The sequence below is a fragment of the Ursus americanus genome, chromosome 25 (genome assembly GCF_024610735.1).
Source record: "Ursus americanus isolate L20-20 chromosome 25, mUrsAme1.1.p, whole genome shotgun sequence".
In the NCBI taxonomy this organism is placed as follows: Eukaryota; Metazoa; Chordata; class Mammalia; order Carnivora; family Ursidae; genus Ursus; species Ursus americanus.
The window spans coordinates 44380840-44399342 of record NC_142151.1 but is presented as its reverse complement, the minus strand read 5'-3'; the positions used below and the strand labels follow the sequence as shown (position 1 = coordinate 44399342).

Here is an 18503-nt window from a genome sequence, read left to right as displayed (position 1 = left end):
AATTACCACCAATTCTTTTTTTTTTTAAAGATTTTTATTTATTCATTTGACAGAGATAGAGACAGCCAGCAAGAGAGGGAACACAAGCAGGGGGAGTGGGAGAGGAAGAAGCAGGCTCCCAGCGGAGGAGCCCGATGTGGGACTTGATCCCAGAACGCCGGGACTACGCCCTGAGCCGAAGGCAGACGCTTAACGACTGCGCCACCCAGGCACCCCTACCACCAATTCTTCATAAGCTCTTCCAAAAAATAGAAGAGGGAGCAACATTTCTAAATTCATTTTATGAGGCCCAATATTATCCTGATACCAAAACTGGACAAAGACACCACAAGAAAACAAAACTACAGACTAGGATCTCTTATAAAGATAGGTACAAAAATTTTCTACAAAATACTTGTGAACAAAATACAGCAACATCCAAAAAGGATTATACACCATGACCAAGTGGGATTTATCCCCCAAATGCAGGCTTGGTTTAGTATATGAAAATCAACCAATGTAATACACCATGCTAATAGAATAAAGGAGAAAAATTACACTAGCATCTCAATGGGTGTATTTCATAAATGCATCTAACACCCTTTCATGATAAAAACACTCAACAATCTAGGAATATAAACAAACATCTTTAATGTGATAAGGGGCATCTACAACAAACTTGCATTTAACAGCACATTTTTTAAAAAAAGATTTTATTTATTCGTTTGAGAGAGAGAGAGGGAGTGTGCAGGAAGAGGGTATGGGGGAGGGGCAGCAGGAGAGGGAGAAGCAGGCTCCCTGCTGAGCAGGGAGGCCAAGCCAGGCTTGATCCCAGGACCCCAAGATCATGACCTGAGCCAAAGGCAGATGCCCAACCGACTGAGGTACCCAGGCGCCCTCAGTTAACAGCACACTTAATAGTGAAAGACTAAAATCTTTCCCCCAGATCAGGAACCGGACAAGGATGCTCACACTCATTACTTCCATTCAAATTTTATTGGAGGTTCTAGCTAGAGCAATTAAGTAACAAGAAATAAAAAGCAACTAGATTGAAAATGAAAAAGTAGAAAACTCTCTATTTGCATGTGATATGACCTCATTGAGAGAAAATCTTCGGGAATCCACAAGAAAATTATTAAAGCTCACAAATAGTGCAGCAAGATTGCAAGATACAGATCATCTATAAAAATTAATTGCAGGGTACCTGGCTGGCTCAGTTGGTACAGCATGTGACTCTTGATCTCAAGGTTGTGAGTTTGAGCCCCATGTTGGGTGTAGAGATTACTTTAAAAAATTAATTGTATTTCTATACAGTAGCAATAAACAATCTGAAAATGAAATTAAGGAAACAATTTCATTTACAATAGTATCAAAAGGAAAAAAATACTTTTAATAAAATAAGTGAAAAATTTGTACTTTGAAAACTACAAAACATAGTTCAAAGAAATTAAGAAGACCAGAATAAATGGAAAGATATCCTCTGTTCATGGATTGGAAGATTTAACATTATTAAAATGGCAATACTTCCCAAATTGATATACAGATCCAATGCAATCTCCATGAAAATCTTAGCTGGTTCTTTTGCAGAAACTGACAAACGGATCCTAAAATTCATATGGAAATGGAAGGGACCCAGAATATCCAAAGCAATCTTGAAAAAGAAGAACCAAGTTGGTGGTCTCACACTTCCCAATTTCAAAACTTACTACAAAACTACAGTTATCAAGCCTTTTTGATACTAGCATAAGAATAGACATATGGAACAATAGAACAGAATTGAGATTCCAGAAATAAGTCCAAATATTTAAGGCCAAATGATTTTTGATAAGAGTGCCAAGGTAATTCAACAGGGACAGAATAATCTTTTCAACAAATGATGTTGGGACAACTGAGTATCTATTTGCAAAAGAATGAAATTGGACCTTATACTATATACAAAAAGTTATCTTAAAATGGATCAAAGATCTAAATACAAGAGCTAAATCTATAAAAATTTTAGAAGAAAATAGAAGTGTAAACCTTTGTGATCTTGGATTAGGCAGCACACCAACAGTCCAAACAAGCAAAAAAATAAAATATATTGGACCTTACTAAAATTAAAAACTTTTGTGCTTCAAGACACCTGGCTGGCTCAGCCAGTAGAACATGGGACTCTTGATCTTGGGGTCATGAATTCAAGTCTTACTTTGGGTGGAGAGATTCCTTAAAAAAATAAAAGACACTAAAACTGTTTGGAAAAAAAAAACTTTAGTGTTTCAGAAAACACCATCAGAAAGTGAAAAGACAACTCACAGAATGGGAGGAAATATTTGCAAGTCATATATCTGATAAATCGAGTATCTAGAATATATAAAGTACTTTTACAACTAAATAATAGAAAGACATGTGACCGACTCTTGATTTCAGCTCAGATCATGATCTTGGGGTCTTGAAATCAAGCCCTGCTTTGGACTCCGTGCTAAGTGTGGAGCCCCCTTAAGATTCTCTCTCTCCTCAGCCTTGTCCATGCCTGCCCTCGTGTGCATGTGCGCTTTCTCTCTCTCTAAAATAAAATAAAATAAAATAAAATAAAATAAAATAAAATAAAATAAAATAAAATAAAATAAAACAAAATAATAATAGAAAGTCAAATAACCCAATTACAAAAGAGGCAAAGGATCTGAATAGACATTTCTCCAAAGATATATAAACGGTCAATAGGCACATGAAATGACATTCAATATTATTAGTCATCAGGGAAATGTAAATAAAAACTACAGTGAGATACCATTTCACACCCACTAGGACGGCAAGAATCAGAAAGATGGACAATAAAATAAAAGTGTTAGTGCGAGGATGTGGAGAAATTAGAACGTTCATACACTGTTGGTGGGAAAGTAAAACGTGTAGCTGCTTTCGAAAAGTTTGGCAGCTTCTCAAAAAGTTAAATAAAAACGTACCGTATGACTCAGCAATTCCATTCCTTGGTGTATATGATGAGAATTGAAAACAATGTCCACATAGAAACTTGTATATGATGTTCAAAGCAAAATTATTTATAATAGCCAAAAAGTGGGTAAAGCCCAGATTTCCATCAACTGATGAATGGATAAACGAAAATTGGTATATCCATTCCATGGAATATTATCCTGCCATAAAAGGAATAAAGTACTGATGCATGCTAACAAGAGTGAATCTTGAAAACGTTGTTAAATGAAAGGAGCCAGACATTTTTTCAGATACTACGAAGGTCAGATATTATATTATTCCACATATAAAAAATGTCTGTAATAGGCAAATCCATAGAGACAGAAAGTAGACTAATGGTTGCCAGGAGTTGGTGGGGGGCAAATAGGGAGTGACTACTAGTGAGTATGTGCTTTCTTTTTGAGGTGATGAAGATGTTCCAGAATTAGGTATTGGTGATAGTTGCATAACTTTGTGAGTATACTAAAAATCACTGCATCATACACTTTAAAAAGGTGAATTTTGTGGTGTATAAATTATGTCTCAGTAAAAAAATACAGTTGGGGTTCCTGGGTGGCTCAGTTGGTTGACTGACTGCCTTCGGCTCAGGTCATGATCCTGGAGTCCCGGGATCAAGTCCCGAGTTGGGCTCCCTGTTCAGCGGGGAGTCTCCTTCTCCCTCTGACCCTTCCCCCCTTCATGCGCACACGCGCGCTCTTTCTCTCTCTCAAAGAAATAAATAAAATCTTAAAAAAAATACAATTGGAACAATGGAGGAATTTTAGTAAGAGAAGACTAGGGAAGGGACACATGGGAGAGAAAGGCAGAATTTGTTTTGGACATGGTAAGTTCGAAATAACCATTAAATACCCAAGTGGATTTTTTTTTTTTCCAAGTGGATTTCTGAAGTAGGTAATTGGAGTCTTCAGTTCAGGGGAGAGATATGGGTTGGAGATATAATCTGGGGGGAAATGAATTAATACATGTAAAACACTTAAAATAGTTCCTGGAACACAGTAAGATCTATAAATGTTAGCTATTATATTTATTATCTTGTATGTACAGAGTAATACCTGATTGTCCTAGCACAATTTGTAGAATCCTTTTACTCCCTGACTTTTTAAAAAAGATTTTTTTCTACAACCCAATGTGGGGCTTGAACTCACAACCCCGAGATCAAGAGTTGCACACTGCACTGACTGAGCCAGCCAGAAACCCCTGATTTTTTTTTTTAAAGTTTATTTATTTAAAGTAATCTCTACATGCAACATGGAGCTGGAACTCACAACCTCTAGAGATCAAGAGTTGCATGCTCTTCTGATTGAGTCAGCCAGGAGCCACAACTCCCTGATTTTTAATGCCACCTCTGTTTTATATAAATATCCCATTTATATTAAGGGTCTGTTTCTATCACTGCATTCTTTTAACTAGGAATTGTTTTAGGGGAGAGTAGATTGGAAGCCAAGACTTCTCTCGACTTTTCTCAATTCACTTCACAAGAACATAAGTGATTCTATGCTTCTGTTTCACCTTTGTTACCTAGGAAGAAATCACTTGGATTCTTTCTACCTTTTAGAGGGTTTTGTGAGAATGGATGATATCCTAGGCAGGAAGTTCAGAAAGCCAAGTAATATAAAGCTGCAGAAGGAAGTTACCTGAGAGAAAAGAGATTCCATAGGTAGTACTTTGAGTCCATTAATTCTACTTATAACTGTGGTAATTTTTTAATTGTTTTTTTTTTTAATTGTGGCAAAACCCCACATAACATAAAATGTACCATCTTGGTTACCACATGAGAACAAATTTTAATACAGTCTTTGCATTTGATGTTTCACCCAAAATCTTTCCAAGGCTGTCTCCTCCTCATAGTTCAACTGCCGGTTCACATTCCTTCTTCAAAGAGGCCTCACCAGGAGTAAAGTTGCCTCCCCACATCCCAACTTTCTATCTCATTACCCTGAAGCACTCTTCACTACTGAAATATTTGTGTTTATTGGCTTATCAACTGTCTCCCTCTCCCCACTAAAATATAATATATAAAATTATTAAATAAAATATAAAAAAATAAAAAATAAAAAATATATAATATATGTAAAAAATATATATAATATATAATATAAAATATAAGCTCTACCTGGGCAGGGACCTGGTCTGTCTGCTCTTCTCCCCATGCCTGTAACAGTGCTTTGCACATAGTATGTCCTGCTAAGTATTTTTTGAAGTACTTGCTGAGTAATAAGTATAGTGTTCTTTGATTCCCAGTTTTACGTATTTTATCTCATTTGATCATTACAACTCAGTAAAATGGGCTTACTAGCCTCATGTTAAGGAGACGCAGAGAAGCATCTCACCCAAGGTCACAGGCCAATGAAATTACAGGATAGGGATTGCTACGTAGGTGGCTTGTTTTTTCCAATACATTCACTCCAGTTCTAGGGCTAAGGGTATTTCAAACTACTTTCCGACTAAGGGAGTGATGACTCTGGAGGATAGTAGAAACAACCTGCACATTTATTTATGCCTCCAGTTCCCGCCGTTGAACCTTTACTCTCCCCACCCCACCCCTCATGCATCACACACACAGCAGAGTTATGTCCACAGTAGTATTATTCAAAGTGCAAAGAAGAAGATGCAGTTATTCGACTGTTTGGAAACCTGAATCCCCTTGTGTATTGGCGTGGTGGAGGGTCCCCCCCTTTTTTTAACAGCTTCATTGAGGTATTATCTTCTCTTGTTTTTATTTTTATTTTTTTATTTTATGTATTTATTTATTCGACAGAGATAGAGACAGCCAGCGAGAGAGGGAACACAAGCAGGGGGAGTGGGAGAGGAAGAAGCAGGCTCCCAGCGGAGGAGCCTGATGCGGGGCTCGATCCCATAACGCCGGGATCACGCCCTGAGCCGAAGGCAGATGCTTAACCGCTGTGCCACCCAGGCGCCCCTATCTTCTCTTGTTTTTAAAGTGCGCTCTTTAAGGGAGGCGGGGGGGGGGGGGAGTGAGCTCCTTTCAAATAATCTCATTCCCTAGAATATTTACTTCCCCTTTTGAGCGTCCTCTTACGAGCTTTTGGTTTAAGTTATCTCTGTACCCAACGTGGGGCTTGAACTCATGTCCCCAAAATGAAGAATCACAAGCTGTTCCCACTGGGCCAGCCAGGTGCCTTTACTTCACCTTTTGGATCTCCACTACTACGGGCACCTGAATGGATTCTCTTTCGTTTTTCTTTCACCCCTTCATTCCACAGCCCAACACGTGTAACCTGTATGTACCCAGTTCGCTCAGCCTCTCTCTCTCCAGTCCAGCCCGGCCCACCAAAAGCCCAGCCCCTTCTTTTTTCCGGAGCCCCGCCTTTCGGCCCCTTTCCAATTTAGGGCCTACGGATCTCGCCCTTCCTCCCCCCCCCCCCACATCTCGCGAGAGGTGAGCGCCCCTGGCCGGACGAGAAGAAAGTATCTGCTCCGCTGAGGGGGGAAAGAAGGAGCTGGAGACAGATTGTGGGAACGAACGCGGGCGGGCGGGAGGCGACGGAGCTACCAGCGGGTGAGTTCTTTTAACATTAACTAGTCCATGATCTGGCGGAGTCTCTCTTTCAACTCTGGCCACTCTCAGTGTCCCAGGCCGGGGTCTCCCCTCCCAGTCTGTGTTGGACGGGGGCGCTGAGGCGGTGGCCGGGCCCTGTCTGAGGAAGTGGGTGGGGCATGGACTAACGCCGACCAATAAAAGAGAAGGAAGCTACGATTGGCGGCGATGAACACTAATGAGAGATCGTCTTTACCTTGCGGAGTGCCGCCCCTCCACTCTCCCTCCTACCGCCTCCTTCCTCTGGGGGGGAAGGCGGGGCCAGAGGCCTGAAGTGTGGGGAGAACTTGGGGTAAGTAGCCCCGGGGGGCACAGGGCGTGGCAAGGAGAGGGGAGTTGAATCCTGAGGGAATGGAAGTCTAGTAGAGCCTAATGGGAGGATCAGGGGATGGGGCGGAATGGGAGGAAGGGGAGGGGTACTAAATTGGTTGAAGACTCAGGCTTATCAAAGTGGGGATAGGGGCTTGGCATTGAAGAGCCAGGGGCAATAGGCAGGAGGTAGGGAACAGTAGGTGAAAACATGGCATTGGGTTTGGTTGGAGAGACAGGTAGAGGTAAATCATTGGAAATGAGAGTCCTGGCCTTTCGACTGAATTATGAAAAAGAATAGGGACATGACTTCAGAGAGAAAGTATGAATTTGGAGAAAATTCAGTGAATGAGTTTAGGAAGACTTAATAGAGGTGGGCTTACGAGCCAAAAGGCATCACTTTGGGAAGAGTATAGGGGAATTCAGAGCGGTAAAGGAGGTGTTTGGAAAGGAGACCGCTGATATATACGGGTCTCTAGCCTAAGTATCAGAAGCAGCCTAGGATATTGATTTGGGGCTTTTGCTGTATGTGGCACCTAGGCTGGTGGACCAGCTTGCAAGAATAGTGGGGTGGGGGTGCAGGAGGAGAAAAATAGAACACTTTCATCGCTTCTACTGTGATTTCCTTTCTCCCTCTCTTCCTCTTCCTACACTCATCTCTTCCTAAATTCAGGGATGGGGGCTTGGGACTTGAGCGTACCAGGTTGGAGCCCCACTGGGAGTCATATGTTGCTCTGAATTGCTTGTTATGTTCTCTGACTGGGGTGTTTACTACCCAGGGCACCTCCTACCCAGATTGCTGTGTTGCTACTTTCCTAACTTTAAAAGTTTGTTTTCTACTTAATAGAGGGTGTTTTAGTATCTCCGAAGGTTGTGTCACAGTAACTGTAGGTTTGTGGGGGGTGTGTAGAGTTTTCTGGGCGAGCTCACTTGATTCTTTATTTAAAAACTTTGCAGTAGTGTAAGAATTCTTGTAAAGACATTGGTCTTTACGGTTATTCTAAGCACAGAAAAATATACCAAACTGAAGTTTGTTTTGTTAAATGTGTGTCTTTTCCACTCATATTCTTGGAGTTGTTAAATGGATGGTTGCGTTAGTTTTAGTTAGCTTACATTATATATTTTTAAATGGTGTAAATAAGATGGACATCTATTTCAGGAAAGTGAAAAATTTTCAGTTTCTTCCTTTGTGTCTAAACTCAGAAGTTAAAGATATGTCATAATATCTTAGGGCAGGGGTTGGGGAAATCAAACACAATTTGTACTTAAACATGGAGGATGTAAGGTAAGTGGAGACTATTGCGAAATATAACATGTCTGTAAGAAAAGAAGCTAAAGAAAAGTTTGGCAGCTATACTAAGTAGTCTTACCAGTTTGTTAATTCTGTACAGCAAAGGGACAAGCCTTTGCCCTTTGTTTGATAGTTGTGTATTATTTAATAATGAATTGAACTAATACAGCCAATTAATAACTTCTTTGCTACTGCATAGATTTGTCTTTTACATCCTTCTCTTTTACTTTTGAGAAGCAAAATAATGTCTGAAATGCCGGTAAAGCTGTTACATGAAGAGAAACCAGAGTATGTTGCTTTGTATTAACCTTTGGTTTTCAGCAACCATTTGAAGCTTTTTTTCCTGGCCAGAAAGTTGCCCCTACAACACGTTGAGACCAATTAATTACTGACCCGTTAGCATTAATTACTGAATTGGGTTCCAGTATTTTATATTCAGAGCAGTGCTGTTGGATATCCAGACATTTTCACAGTCTGCCTGGCAGCAGAACAAAAAATATCCAATGAAAGAGCAAAGTCTCTTGTTTTATTCTTCCATTCTCAAATTGTGATGGCTTTAACTTGGGCACTATTAAGTGCAAGTTGTTTGTTTGTTTGTTTGTTTGTTCTAATCTCATTAGTGTTAACACCTAGCAGAAAGCTAGGGAGTTTTAACACTGCTCATCTTTAAACTTGTGGATCAAAGGTTATATCCTGTGATAGTTTCAGCGTTGTAATTTTTAAGCATTTTTGTTTACCATGGCTTTCAAATGTTAATGGCTACTGCTACTATACCTCCTTTTTCTTTCCTCTCCCCACTTCCAACTCAAAATGAAAATTGTTTTTTTCAGCCAGTTCTTAAGCTACTACTTTGCCTCAAGTCAAGTCCCTGGCTCTGCCTGAACACAGCTGCTCTGAAGTTCTCACAAGTTATTGTTTTGTACATGTCAAGACTGAGTTTTTCCTAGGCTGCAGGAGGAGGGAGTCAGTGTTGCAGCAGCCTCATCCACGTCTGATAAGGAGGAGCCTTCTTCTTGCAAGGAAGTTTTAGGTGGAGCAAATAGCATTGCCATGTAAACGTATAACAAAGACCGCTCTCTTCTTGAGACTAGTTGGCAGGCTGGCATATAATTGTCCCTTATCCCTTGATAAAGGTACTAAAGTTAAGGTGCAGATGTTGTTTCTTTCAGAAAAACAAATGCAGCATTCATTTAAAAAGAAAAGGCATTAGTTTCTTTTGTTGTTGGTTTCTCTGAAAATGGTAGTATGATTTTAGAGTTCATGAAAAAGTTTTCCATCGGGTGGCTGGCGGGCTTAGTCGGTGGAGCATGTGACTCTTGATCTTGTGGTTGTGAGTTCGAGCTCCACGTTGGGTGTAGAGAATACTAAAAAAATAAACTTAAAAAAAGAAGGTCTTCCATCTGTTTAGAAACATGTCGAAGAAAACAATTTTTAAGCATCTGGTTTTTGAATGTTGCTGTCTTGCAGGAGGTTTCTTTTGGGACCAGGTATATTCATGAAATGTGAAAATACATCACATTTGGAATTCCTGGCAGGTGGATCTTTTCACTTCCTAATGCTGTAAGAAGGAGGTCCCCACTTCACAGATGCCCTGTTCCATTATTGAAGGTCTACTTTTAGAACATTCTTTACATTGTGCTAAAGCTGTTTAGTTCTGCCATTTGCAGCTACAATAAATAAACCTAATTCCTTGTCAGCATGGTAGCCCTTCAAGTGTTTGATGACAGTTATGTGGTGGGGTAAATATCCCAAGTCATTTCAGTCATTCCTTATGTGACCATTTTTAATAAAGTTCAGGCTCCTCATCAACTGGGTTGCCTGTATTTAGGGTTTCTTATCTAGATCTGAAATCTAACACCTCGGGTATAATCTGATCAATACAAAGTACAGGGGAGAGTATGGCCACTTTTCTGCTGTGCTCTATACCTCTATTCTTAAAGCCTAAGATCGCGTTAATTTCTGTAATTGATTTAAATGTAATTGATGACCTTACATTTCCTTGTAATTGTCATCTTGTTAATTTGGGTTTATTGTTTTAGCTTAATAATGTTGTTTGGCCTTTTAGCCATTCCTCGTATCATATCCTCACGTTTTTATCATTGATAGATACATTTGATACCTGAGACATAAACACCTGTGTTTTGTTGTAGGTCACTGGCACAAATACAGAAGGGCGGAGTAGTGCCGCACAGCATCAGCATGCTATCATTATGTTGATATTCCATTAATTAACCTTTTGGGTAAAATACAATTATGAATCCACCTTCTGTTTTATCATCTAACTTATATTTCCTGTGAAATATTAAGAGGTATCCTGTTGAAATCTAAATATATTGTCTCTGACCTACCCCTAAGCTCCTAGGCTAGTGACCTGTTAAAAAATGAAATGAAGTTAGACATTAGTTGCTACCTAGCTAGGTCATGCTAGTGTTTATAAATCACTGCATTACTTGCCAGTTGTTTATAAGACATCTATTTAATAATTCCCCTATCTTTTTAAGTATAATTGCCCTCCCCCCCCATTTCCAACATTGCTGGTCCTGCTTCCTTTATTTTTGATTTTTAAAATAATTCTAGAATGATTAGCAGTTGTTTCTGCATAGTTGCATATTTTGTGTCATCAGATGAAATTCTGTTTTGGAATCTTTTAGGAAGACTTGGCATTTTATTTTATTTATTTTAATTTTTTTAAGATTTTTTTTTTTAAAGATTTTATTTATTTATTTGACAGAGAGACAGCTAGCGAGAGAGGGAACACAAGCAGGGGGAGTGGGAGAGGAAGAAGCAGGCTCCCAGCGGAGCAGGGAGCCCAATGTGGGGCTCAATCCCAGGACCCTGGGATCACGCCCTGAGCTGAAGGCAGATGCTTAACGACTGAGCCACCCAGGCGCCCCTTTTTTTTAAAGATTTTATTTATTTATTTGACAGAGAGAACACAAGTAGGGGGAGCAGCAGGCGGAAGGAAAAGGAGAAGCAGGCTCTCCACTGAGCAGGGAGCCCAATGTGGGGCTCAATCCCAGGGCCCTGGGATCATGACATGAACTGAAGGCAGACGGTTTAATGAATGAGCCACCCGTGCACCCCAAGACATGGCATTTTAAGTAACATTTTAAGTTACATATTAAAAAATTAAACTGTTGTCCATGTAACAGTTATATCATAGCCTCCCCATAATATTGACATCTCCAGTTTAGTCCCAACTTTTCATTTTGTTTGGAATAAAAACCTACACTACCTGTAAGAAAAAATACACCCCCCCCCCCCACACACACACATAGTTGCCTTTTATAATTATAGTTTATTGATGTGGTAGGATAAGTTTGTCATGCTCTGTGCTGTAGGTAAAATTGTGCTAGAAATAACCCAGAACATCAGGAGACATCTCTAGGGACTAAAGACTGTGTTGGCAGCCAACAACTTTCCTGTGTGTTAATTTTAGACCTGATAGTTGAACCTATGTTTGAGCGATTTTAGCTGATAAATGCATTTTTAAAGCACCTTCCTCTTTTGGGGTTTTAATTTTTACTTTCACTTTTAGAAAATTGCAAATTGTGAATGGAAATGTCTGTGCAGAATGGAGTAGCATGCTGTTAGGGACAGGATGCATCTTTTGATAGCTTCTCATCCATTTGATATTGGTTAGTTATGAATTCTCCTGGAAAGCAGAAGGATGGACTTGATGACCCCTCAAGGTCCTTTCCAGTCCAAACATTCATAAATAGAAACTCAGATCAAAGAACTTACTATTGAAGAATCAGGAAGAAAAATAGACTGTAAAGAAAATGCAATTGAAGTGGTTCTACTGACCCAGTGGCAATGGCTAAAAAGAAAGTAAGGAACATAAACATCAAGAAATAACTGCTTTGAGCAAGAAACAAAACAAGAATCAACAACAACAACAAAATTTTGCATTGGAGTCATTTCATGTCTTAAAATATTTCATCATGATATTTTCTCCAGAATTTCCCTGGTGGACATTTTTGTGTTGAAAGAATGTTTGTTTGTCTCCCCCTCCCCCCTTAAGCCATAGTATTTTGTTTTGTTTCCTTCTCTTTATCCTTTTGTTTAGAAACTGTGTGTGTGTGTGTGTGGGGGGGGTGTCTGAATAATATACCCACTGCTTGTATACAATGAAGAAAATTCAGTTTAGTTTTGAAAGTAAAAGTATACTGCTTGGCTTCCTAGAGAGGAAGGATGAGTGTTATATTTCAGGAAAACTTTTATGAAAAAACAAATTTGTTATTTAGTTTTTAAAAAAAACTTCGTAGGCAGACATCTAGGAAAGATTCCCAACTAAGGCAAATGTGAGTTACTACAGTAATTTTTTTTTCCTATAGTAATTTTATGAAGGATGTAAGAACACTTAATCGGAGAACAAAACTCATTACAGACTCACAACTTCAGTTTGTTAACTTTGTGTCATGTTTTGTATAATTTTAATCCTAAATGTTCTCATACATTTGAAACCCGAGTATGTAAAAAGTCTCTTTTTAGGATGCCTGGCTGGGTCAGTCAGTGGAGCATGCGACTCTTGGTCTTGGTTGTGAGTTCGAGCCCCACATTGGGTGTAGAGTTTACTTAAAAAAAAAAAAAAGTTTCTCTTTTCTATTTAAGAATGCATTTATCCTTAATAAACATAAACTTATGAAAGTATAACAGGAGCTAAGATTTAGCTTAAAAAATCACTTTGTGAGCTTGTGGCTGGGGCCCCTATGAAAGTATTGTTCTGCCATTGCTCCACTTCTCACAAAATCCAACTTGTTCTGAGTGGAATTACCTATTAATATCTTATCTGGTGTAGTGCTTCTTGCTGACATAGTGGACAAAGAAGATTTGTATGCTAAATTGGTCAGACTGTATTTGGGACTTAAAATTTACCATGCAGTAGAAAAATTACTTTTTTTTTTTTCAGATTAAAAAATAGAGCATAATCATTCTTTCTGAAAAGGAATATGCCTGACTATATTATAAAAACAGGATGATTTATTGACTAGAACATATGACTGCTGTAAATGATTTGTGTTGGCACCAAGTTTCTTGCCAGTAATGTTTACATAAGCTTTATCAAACTTGAGTAACACCATGTTGGTTTTATTTAACATGGGTTTTCTGGTATTTCTGGTAGTAACTTGTCTCCTGTAGCACCATTTTCTTTATTTTTTTAAGTTTTGGGCAAGCAGTAGTTTGCTGATATTTTACACATCTGTGTTTGGGACTGTTGAAAGTCAGTCAGTGGGCATTAGAATACCCCAAATAGATCACTTTGTTGCAGTATGTGGACAGTCTTAGAATAGATTTTTTCCTTGAGAATTTCTAAGCATCTCCATGATTGTCATTATGGGATATTGTAGCAATTTCCTATCTAGGACCGAACTCATACTAGGATTTAATATTAAGGTCTATCAGGTTTATTGTTGTTAGCAGTCTATTTAAATTAAGTCCATAAAAAAAATTAAGTCCATGAAGATTTTAAATTTATCCTTAAAGTTTAGTGTTTTGGGGTTGATTGCTATTGGTGTATTATTTTAGGGATGATACTTTATCTGAAAATGAGTAGGAAAAAACCCAAAACAGAGCATTAGTTTTTTGACAGTCTACCTGTTTCCAGGAATTTTTCAACTTCTAAAATGCATATTGAGGCCAAACATAGATAGGTATAATGTTCTGTAGTTATTTCTAACTCTGCTTCCTGCTGTCACTTTAGCAAGTTGTTGCTTCTGTGTTTTTGCTTTATTAACCTTTCTGAGGATAGCTTAAAATAGTTCCTTGAATCCTCCAAAAGCCTAGAGAGACTTAAAAAAAGTTCTAGTCAAGTGGTTGCCTATATGAAGTGTTTCCAGATAGGTTCTAAGCTTTGGCCATGTGTTGCCTAACTTGTGATTCAGCCTAATTCTCATTCCCATCTGTTTTCAGTCATTTGCTGCAAAACTATTTGGTCTATTTAAGCTGGCTCCTTTTTTTGAAACCTGTCCCTGCATGTTAGAGCTCCAAATCCAGAAATTAATTTTAACCTTCTCGTTGGTCAATCCAGGGTACTCTACTGTTTGTGTATTTCTTAAAGCAGTGGGTCTCAACTGCTTTTGGTCTCAGTACCTACCGCTTTATACTCTTCATAATTGTTCGGGACTCCAAAGGGCTTTGGTTTGTCTTGGTTGTATCTATTGATATTGAGCATTTTAGAAATTAAAATGGAGAAATTGAAAAAATATTTACTTTAAAGTAACAACATAAATAACTATTATAGTGTCAAAAAAAATTTAGGGGCAGGGCTTTAAATCTTTTAATGTCTGGCTTAATAGAAAACAGCTGGATTCTCAAATCTTCTTCTGCATTCAGTCCGTTACAATATGTTGTCTTTGGTTGAAGCATATATGAAAACTTGGGCTCACACGCAGATACTAATAGGAAAAGGAAAGATTTATTTTTAAAGATTTATTTATTTGAGGAGGGGAGGGGCGGAGGAAGAGAATCCTCAAGCAGCCTCCCCGCTGAGCGAGATGCTGGATGTGGGACTTGGTCCCACAATCCATGAGATCATGACCTGAGCAGAAACCAAGAGTCCGGGGGCGCCTGGGTGGCATAGCGGTTAAAGCGTCTGCCTCTGGCTCAGGGCGTGATCCTGGCGTTATGGGATCGAGCCCCACATCAGGATCCTCTGTTATGAGCCTGCTTCTTCCTCTCCCACTCCCCTGCTGTGTTCCCTCTCTTGCTGGCTGTCTCTATCTCTGTCGAATAAATAAATAAAATCTTTAAAAAAAAAAGAAAAAAGAAAGAAAAAAAAAAGAAACCAAGAGTCCGATACTCAACTGACTGAAACACCCAGGAGCCCAGGAAAAGGAAAATTATTTTCAGATAATTGTAGATAGTCTTTCTTCTTTGATACCATACCAGAATCCAAAATGTGATGGTTTCTTACAGGTTAGCTATTGTGTAGAATCTGAAACCACATCTCTCAATGTTCGGTACTTTGTTACATTAAAATGAATTAGCCTGGGGCGCCTGGGTGGCACAGCGGTTAAAGCGTCTGCCTTCGGCTCAGGGCGTGATCCTGGCGTTCTGGGATCAAGCCCCACATCAGGCTCCTCCTCTATGAGCCTGCTTTTTCCTCTCCCACTCCCCCTGCTTGTGTTCCCTCTCTCGCTGGCTGTCTCTATCTCTGTCAAATAAATAAATAAAATCTTTAAAAAAATAAAATAAAATAAATAAAATGAATTAGCCTGTCTTGCCCTTTAAATAGATTTTTTATCCATGTATGACCTGAACACCCATGAACCCTCCGACGGGGTCTTAGGAATCTATGGGGATCCCTGGAGCCCACTTTGAGAACTGCTGTCTTTTAGTACCAAATTGAAAAAATACAGCTGTTTACTATATGGAAGAACTATAAGCTCTAAAGTGTAGATTCTTGGGCTCCAAAGCCAAGAAAATCCAGGAGGCATAGAAATCTATATTTTTCAAGGTGCCCAGGTGAATATGCTAAAGGTTGAGAACTGTGGAGCTAGCTTAATTAACCTTATTTTTAGAAGACCTAATTTCTTGGGCACCTGACTGGCTCAGTCAGAAGAGCATATTACTCATGGGGCGCCTGGGTGGTACAGCGGTTAGGTGTCTGCCTTCGGCTCAGGGCGTGATCCCGGCGTAATGGGATCGAGCCCCGCATCAGGCTCCTCTGCTGTGAGCCTGCTTCTTCCTCTCCTACTCCCCCTGCTTGTGTTCCCTCTCTTGCGGGCTGTCTCCATCTCTGTTGAATAAATTAAAAAAAAAAAAAAAAAAAGAAGAGCATATTACTCTTGAGTTGTAGTTCGAGCCGCAAGATGGGTGTAGAGATGACTTAAATTAAAGAAAGGGGGGGGGAACGCCTGGATGGCTTGGTCGGTTAAGTGTCTGACTTTTTTTTTTTTTTTTAAGATTTTATTTATTTATTTGACAGAGATAGAGACAGCCAGCGAGAGAGGGAACACAAGCAGGGGGAGTGGGAGAGGAAGAAGCAGGCTCATAGCGGAGGAGCCTGATGTGGGGCCCGATCCCGGAACACCGGGATCACGCCCTGAGCCGAAGGCAGACGCTTTAACCGCTGTGCCACCCAGGCACCCCAAGTGTCTGACTCTTGATCATGGCTCAAGTCTTGATCTCCCAGTTGTGAGTTGGAGCCCCACATTAAAAAAAAAAAGAAAAGAGGGGCATCTTGGTGGCTCAGTCGTTAAGCGTCTGCCTTCGGCTCAGGTCATGCTCCCAGGGTCCTGGGATCAAGCCCCGCATTGGGCTCCCTGCTCAGCGGGAAGCCTGCTTCTCCCTCCCTCCCTCCCCTGCTAGTGTTCCCTCTCTTGCTGTCTCTCTCTCTGTCAAATAAATAAATAAAAATCTTTAAAAAAAGAAAAGAAAGAAAACCTAATTTCTAAAATTTGTAGTCAAATAAAAAGAAATTAGTACTTGAATAGTCACATTATAAAAGTTCTTATTAATGATTAACACATACACTCTGACATTTGTCATAATTGGGATCTCCTAATTAACCATGTATTTTAATTAATGATAGTTATTTATAAATACCAGGAGTCTGCAAACTAAGGCCAGATAGTAAATAAGGCTTTGCAGGCATGAGATCTGTTTTTAACTACTCAGCTCTGCCATTGTAGCACTAAGAAGCCACAGACAGCATACAAAGGACAAGCGTGGCTAAAACTTTTTTATGGACACTAAAATTTGAACTTCATATAATTTTTATGTGCCATGAAATATTCTTTTTTGTTTTTTTTTTCAACTATTTAAAAATGTAAAAACCATTCTTAGCTTGTGGACCATACTAAAACATGTGGCAGGCTGGATTTGGCCCACGGACTGAAGTTTGCCAATCCTTGACATACACGGTAACTGGATTGTGAATTTAAAAATTATTATAATAAAATATACTTAATGTTGGGCAACCCTTTCGGGTCCCTTTCCTCTTCGAGAGCTTTTTACTATTAACTCAATAACTTTACTTTGCTGCCCACCACAAAAAAAAAAAAAAAGTACATATACACACATACACACACACACACTCTTAATATTAAAACTATGAACATTGTTTAATTTTCCTAGACAAAAATAATGCTCCAAGAATTTGTAGTCCTGGGGCGCCTGGGTGGCACAGCGGTTAAGCGTCTGCCTTCGGCTCAGGGCGTGATCCCGGCGTTATGGGATCGAGCCCCACATCAGGCTCCTCTGCTGTGAGCCTGCTTCTTCCTCTCCCGCTCCCCCTGCCTGTGTTCTCTCTATCGCTGGCTGTCTCTGTCTCTGTCGAATAAATAAATAAAAATCTTAAAAAAAAAAAAAAAAAAAGAATTTGTAGTCCCTCCAATTCATATTTCTGGACATTTCATTTGTATAATAAACATAAGAAGCACCTATTGTGTGTAAATTTTTGGAAATAACACAGTTCAGTTGGAAGTAGTTACACAATATGCAGATTATTGTACAAATTTTGGGAGTTCTAAAAAGATGTGCTGTCCATTTTTGTATTTTCTTTGAGGTGTGTGAGGATAGGTAACTAGTATTCAGGCCAGCCTCAACCTCTTGACTCATCTTTTGTCTATTTCTTTTTTTTTATAACTCTCTACCTCAGTTTTCCAGTCTGTTAGCAAAGTGCGTTACAAAAACCCTGATATAAAACAGTAAAGCAAGTTAGTTTAAGATTATAGTGATATATGTGCTTTCTATATAATCCCTTTGGGGCAGTTGGTTTACCTACTAGTGAAATAATATATGCTAAACTGTTTTTATGCTAAATAATACAGTGGGAAACAAACTCAGAATTTATGAACAGAAATTTCAATTCCTAAGTAATCTACTACCTAGGAAAACTGGAGTCTTCTTTGTTTTCTGAGATTCACATAATGTGCGTTATAGTCTCACAGTTCATATGTTTATTGGCATCTTTTCCTTAAATCAGTTTTCTAGATGTAATGCAAATCACAGCAACACTGAGTATCCTATGGAGAATAAAATGTTGAGATTGCTGTGGTAGAGATCTTTGGTGTTTGTACTCTCTGCTTAGCAGCAGCTAAATTATTTTAGAGTCTGAAACTTGGTATCCAAAGTTATGTTCTTGGAAGAGAGCTGTTTGTATATAATTTCTTTCTTTTTAATGTCATAAGGGAATGGAGCCCATAGAGCTCTGTTTGGGTGCCTGTCTACATTTCTTAGCTTGTTTATAACTGAGCTGAAAGGCATTTAATACCTGCTAAGCTTGGTTTCAGCTCTCTTTATTCTCTTTGTGATGAATGGCTGGGGCAATTTCTAAGGGTTTAATATAAGTAATACTCGTTAGGGAGCATTCATGGAATTCTGAAAATGGGTCCTTGAAGGTAACAAAGGAGGAACTACCTTGAACTGCTTGATTACCCTGTGTATCGATAT

General features: G+C 39.2%; 1 protein-coding gene across 3 annotated transcripts in view; it reads left to right on the top strand.

The window, feature by feature from the left end:
* Window positions 1–6326: 6326 nt before the first annotated feature.
* Window positions 6327–18503, top strand: part of LOC123794687 (cyclic AMP-dependent transcription factor ATF-7) — an 84500-nt gene continuing 72323 nt past the window's right edge. The window contains exon 1 of one of the 3 annotated variants that reach the window (XM_045800894.2): window positions 6327–6466. The gene's annotated coding sequence lies outside the window, so the exon portion shown is untranslated. The other 2 variants (XM_045800895.2, XM_045800896.2) reach the window with 2 other exon arrangements.